Source organism: Elephantulus edwardii, unplaced genomic scaffold (genome assembly GCF_000299155.1).
Source record: "Elephantulus edwardii isolate Elephantulus edwardi_28Jun2011 unplaced genomic scaffold, EleEdw1.0 scaffold00266, whole genome shotgun sequence".
Classification (NCBI taxonomy): Eukaryota; Metazoa; Chordata; class Mammalia; order Macroscelidea; family Macroscelididae; genus Elephantulus; species Elephantulus edwardii.
This window is the reverse complement of record NW_006400016.1, coordinates 2,377,509-2,383,736: the sequence shown is the minus strand read 5'-3', so window position 1 is coordinate 2,383,736 and position 6,228 is coordinate 2,377,509. Positions and strand designations below refer to the sequence as shown.

At 38.8% G+C, this 6,228-nt stretch overlaps 1 pseudogene; it reads right to left on the bottom strand.

Moving 5' to 3' along the window:
- Positions 1-2,888: 2,888 nt before the first annotated feature.
- LOC102871582 lies at positions 2,889-3,327 on the bottom strand (annotated as a pseudogene).
- Positions 3,328-6,228: the final 2,901 nt, after the last annotated feature.

Genomic DNA, 6,228 nt, shown 5'->3' with positions numbered 1-6,228 from the left:
TAAATTATTGACAAGTTCAATCTTTATCTATCTGATATTGCATATTGATCTAGTTGTGAGCATTTTTCTTCTCTTGATGTTGAGGTCTAAATCATATTCATATTGAAGGCAGTGGTCTTTGATCTTCTTTAACAAATATCTCAAGTCTTCATTTTCTGAATTCAAGGTTGTATTATCTGCATAATGTGGGAGGTTAGTGAGTCTTCTCCCAGTCTTGATGTCACATTACTCTGCTATAGTCCAGCTTCTCAAATTATTTGTTCAGCATAAGACTGTAAGTATAGAGAAGGATACAACCTTAATGCACGCCTTTTCTGATTTTAAACCATGTAGTATCCCCTTGTTCTGTTTCAACAACTGTTTTTTGGTCTATGTACAGGTTTTGAGTGAGCATAATTAAGTGTTCTGGAATTCCCATTCTTAATGTTAGTCATAATTTACTATTATCCTTCGTACTATCAATACACACGTAAATATCTTTCTAGTGTTTTTTGCTTTCAGCCAGCATCTATGTGACATCAACAATGCTAATATTTGTTCCATAGCCTCTTCTGAATACAGCTTGAGTTTCTGGCAGTTCCCTGTTGGTGTGTGCAAGCTGTATTTTAATAATCTTCAGCAAAATTTTATTTTTGTGTTATATTAATGATATCATATGATAATTTTCTCCCTCTGTTGGATCGCTTTTTTAAAAAAAATGGAAACAAATGTCGATCTATTCCAGTTGGCTAGGTAGCTGTCTTCCAAATTTCTTGATAGAGACTGATGCCACCCTCATTACCTCTGGATGTATGCTTTGTCATATGTGTTTTCACCACAATTTTTAAAGGCAGAAAGTACCCAAACAAGAACAAAATGCTCTTTCATTGAAAGAGCTTCCACATGTATTCTCTTATTTGATCTTTGCAACAGTTCTGTGCAATAACCAAAAACAAGCATTTTCATTGGACAAATAAATATCAGCCCATGGTCACATCACTAATGACAAACTCTCTGACACCACAGAATTAGCAAAAATAAGATTTGTGCATACTGACCAGGAAATGTATACCAAAGAAAAGGAAATGAGGAAAAGGATGATCAACAGAAGCTGGGGAAGCCTGCACACCCTACGTCGCTTGTGGTAGGTGGAGCTGACTCTTATCCTTGGTTCCTCTTAACTCTACTTCCCACTTCAGCAGTCAGAGGAGAATGTTAATAGAATCACCAAGGGAGTTTATGAGACTTGTGGAAGTAGTGCCTAAAGGCCATGCCACTTTCAGTCCTGATCCTCTAGCTGTGCTACTGGAGAAAGATGGGCAGTCTCCTTCCAGATTATTCACAGCCCAAGAAAATCCATTACAGAGTTAGATATGAGTTGGCTCCAATTCAGTGGCAGTGAGGTTGACCTGGGGTTTTGGTTTGTTTGGCTGTGGGCTTTTTGTTTGTTTGTTTGTTTCTTTGTTTTTTAATCTTGTTATTTTTATTCAATATGTCTAGGGCAAGATCCATGAACTTGTACCTTCTGGGAATCCTCACACAAGATTGTGAAGGACCACACCCTTATTGTTGTATGCTGTCAAGTCAAGTCAAATTGACAAAGTAGAACTTTTTTAGAAGAGACTAGAACTGCCGCATAGGATTTCCTAGGCTACAAAATTGATTGGCACAGTGACTGTAACAATGGGCTCAAGTATATCAGAGAATTGCACTGCATAGGACAAGATTCAGAATTGTTGTTCATAAGATCACTGAGTCATAGTCAACTCGATAGAACCTAACAATAACAATTTTTGTAGGAGCAAATCACTAAGTTCTTTTTCCCATAGAGACCCTAATGAGTTCAAACTACACCTTTTAGTTAGTAGGTGAGGGGTGATTTTTGCACAAAGAGGAGCCCCTGTTGTTGTTATGTGCTGTTGAGTCAACTGTGATTCATAATTACCCTATGCACTATAGCTTGGAACCCTGTTCTATCCTCAGCCAGTATCTTTGATACACCTCCTCTTAGTCACTGTGTCAATCCATCTCATTCAGGATCTTCCCCTCCTTTGCTCCCCCCACCCCTCTAAGCATATGTCCTTCTACGAGGACTAGTCCCTCTTGGCAACATGCCCAAAGTATGTGAGACAGAGCTTTAAAATTCCTGCCTTCAAAGAACAACCTGGTTTCACCCTCTCCTGAACACACTGTTTGTTTTCTTGGCAGTCCATGGTATACTCAATACTGTTCTTTAGCACCACAACTAGGCCTCACAAAATGCTCTCCTGACACTTCACCACTAGCAAGGAATTATTTTCTGTGAGAATATTCTTTTCTAGTTTCTCTCTATAATTTCTGTTTCTCTAACCTGTAATTTCTGCCATGGTATGAAAGGGGGGAAAATGGTAACTTTAAATTCCCAATTCACTTTTTTTTTTACCCTCTTTGAGTCTCAGTTTGTCTTCTCTGTGAAATAAGGTATAATAAGAGTTAAATGAGATGAGATATATTTGTGACATTCAAAGAATACTCAGAAAGTATCTCTTGAAAAATAGTAGCAATTAAGCTGGCTTCATTTGAATCCCCACAGGTTTTTAAGCAACAGGTCCTGAAGAGGACTAGGGAATAATCAAAAGAATGTCTTCCCCAAGACTTATTCCTCTGTGGAAAGATTTCAGATGTCTCATAAGTGACATCATAAATGAGAAGAAGGTAATGTATACATTGGACATAAACATTTGGTATTGATCTCTTTCTGTCTTACACTTCAGATGAGCCATAGATTTTTCCATGGAAGTAGTAAGTAAACAGGATAAAGACAATGATTACCATAGTTAACTATGGCCTATGAATTTCTCTCTTTTTTTTAACAGTAATTTAAAGTTTATTCCAGCTATAATGCAGGTTATTCTGACTTTAAGGTAGCATCACATGGCATACTTCTGAGTCCATTCCTGAGATATTCTGTTGTATTTATCCCTGTTTTATAGATCCCTGCAATCTCTGGCACTAGGGGGTCATCTGGGTTTGGATTGCACAGTAGTGAACAAATGGATAAAAGAACTTTAGGAATAGTTAAAGCAGGATACCACTGTGACCTTAGTATATCAGACAAATGCTGCCATTACTGTTAATATTTGGATGATAAATTCTTGTTGTAAATGCAACCTTAGGTGGTTTGAAGGGGTAGCCTGTAGGAAAATGAATTGTCAAAAAGAATACACCGCCTTGATATGGGCTGTCATTAGGTCCCATAATTGTGGCTTGCCAATGAAACATATCATCTCCAACTGGACCTGCAGAACATTGTGCTGGAGGATCGCGAGCCAAATCACTAAGTTCCTTATTAATCCTTTTCAGCACCATAGTCTATGCTTTTCGTCTGGCTCCGCACTATGTCGGTGTGCGCTCAAAGGTCCGGCCAAAACTCTTGATTATCCGGGCAGCAGGGGAAAAGACTGTCTCTTCTCACACCGGCTCTGCCAGACACAGGCGGAGAGGGGCCGGGGGGCCTCCCTCAAAGCTGCGGCCTCAACCTCCTCCCGCGCAGCAGCTGGTGCCTCCCCGGCCCTACCCTACGGGGCTCACGCGCACGACACAGCCACTGGCCTATGAATTTCTAAATGGATTCAGGGACCTCTTGCAAAGACATTTTCATAATTATAATATTATCAGACTTTTGACATACTAAAGATATTTTCTGAAGGAGAGAGGAAAAGGGACTAGAGGGGAAACTTGACATGATGGCTCTGTGTGGTAGGATCCCAGGTGCATGTTTCACATGCCTTCTGGCATCAGGCCCTTTGCCCCACAATATCTCTTTGGTCAGCAGAAGCAGTGCCCAAGTGCCCTACCCTCCCAATTTTTCCCATTCTTTTTTTCTTTTCTTTCCCCCCCTTTATATAATATTTTTTTTTTGGTAAATGCTATTTACCTAAGTAGAGAAACATTGTATAAATTTCCAGTAACCTCAATGACTTGTAGAAAATCTGTATAATATAAAGGATGCCAGAGCAATTAGGATTATCTCATTAGTAGATGCTCTATTAATCTTTATTATTTATGCTTGTTTATTTACAGAACTTGAATACATTGTTTTTCAGACCAGATCCTTCCAATTTCCCTCACCCAGCCACCCATCAAATTGTACGACCCCATGATTAATTCCCCCCTGACATCCTCACCTATCTGCTTCCAACCCCCACCTCCTTTTGGATCTTCATCCTCATTCTACAATAATGGTTTTATACAGTATTTGTCCTTGTGGGACTGAGTTAGTTCACTCAGTGTAATGCTCCTCAGTCCCTTCTTTTTTTTTTTTTTTCGTTGCAGTTTGATGCTTCTTTATTCTGGTGATTCAAAAAGCTCTTCAGTCCCTTCTTTTTGTATTATTTTTACTGTTCTCTTTTCTCCACCCCTCTAAGTAGTGTTTATTTTTCATATCCTTTATTTTTTCTTCTATAAATTTAAAATTTTTATTTTTTTCTTTTTGTTGGTAATACTCCTGTTTCTTCTCACTGAATTTTCTTTCTCACTCTTTCTCCTCTCCTTCTCCCTTTTTTCTTTCCTTTCCTTCTTCCCTTCCAGAAGACACTAACTATACTAGCACTGCCCAGCCACATCCATAGTTCTTGCAGCTTACCCATTGTACAGGGGCCACTGCCCATTCCTGTACCACCTGATCGGTGATAGAGGGAGGCCAGTACTAGCCCAGGCCACCCTCAGCTGCTCTACATAGTGAGCAGAGATCTGTGAAAACACTCCCATTCACTGTCACACCCACCAGTAGACTAATGGTGAGCATTTGCGTGATGTCAAAGGAGCAAGCCAGGTAACACACCTACCCTGCACTGCACACTTGTATATATCAATATAAAGTAAAGTAAGAAAAAAGATAAATAAACCCATTGCCAATGAGTCAATACCAACTCATAGTGACCCTACACTGAATTTAGGGCTCCTTAAACTAAAGGGTGGGGGGAATCCCCCCAAAATAAAAATCCTAAGCAAAACACATCAACTTAAAATGATCAATTAAATGGAAACATAACATCACAATATCTCTGAATAATAGATAACTTCAGTTCTTACAAAGAACCAAGACACAGTAGACCAAACAAATGAACAAAATACAGAGACAGACAATCTGGGAAAAAGGACACTGAAACTACCTGGAAAAGAATACAAAAGAAAGAAATGTAGGTAATTTTAATGAATTGAGGAAAAGTTTGAGGAAATCACTGACAAAATCAAGGAAAATACAAACAAAACTCTTAAAGAATTCTTTAAAACAATAAATTGACAGATTAAATATGATGTCAGAAGCCACACAAAAATAGCTAATAGAAATTTAGAAGATTTACTAAGATTTTAGAAATAGATCATGAAAAGGGCAAATAAGTAGAATTGAATCAATGGAAGACAGAATTAGTGAAACTAAAGACAAAGCCCTACTAATCTGTTAGAGGAGCAATCTTAAAAATGAAACAAAACAAAGAAAGCCAAGTAATATATGTGGAACACCATCAAGATAAAAAATATTTAATATGATGGTAATTGTAGAAAGGTAAGCAAAAAATCCTAGAGATAATTGTCAAGATTTGCTAAAAGAAAACATTCCTAACATTATGAAAAGTGAGGCTATGAAGCCTCAAAATAAAGTAACAAACACTAATATGATAATCAAACTTTCAGAACCCTCCTTTGGTCTTTCCCAGCCTGAGACCATGCTTGTGTCATTTTGTATCTGGCACTAGTACCAAAGCATGCATGGCTCTACATTCAGAGATCCCTTTCAGGAGCCAGTGAATTGTGCCTGGCCTGTAACAAGCTGCTGAATTAGTGAAGGCAACACTTCTGATTGGGGCATTTGTTTCTCACTGGTCACCCTTAAAGATACCTTGCTTGTCATATACCACAGTCATATTTGAAAGAGTGTACCCTCCATGAAATGTGCCCTTATATGGGCATCTTAGATTGGGAGTGACTGTAATGATTTCTGCCTTGATACCCAAACCCTGAACTGATTAGGGCAACATTCATAGCTAGGCAGATCACCCTAGCTCCTGTGAGGCCAACAGAAATGCCATTTCAGGCTGGGTGCTCCACCTTTTTATACCACTTAGATCATAAGAGGTGCTGTCCTTAGACTGGCTTACATCTTGATCCTAAACCTGGCTTACATCTTGATTCTAAACCACTTCTCAAATGAGCAGGAACTCTGGCCTGACTGGATACCCTAACCTCAGATTCTATTTGACTGGCATA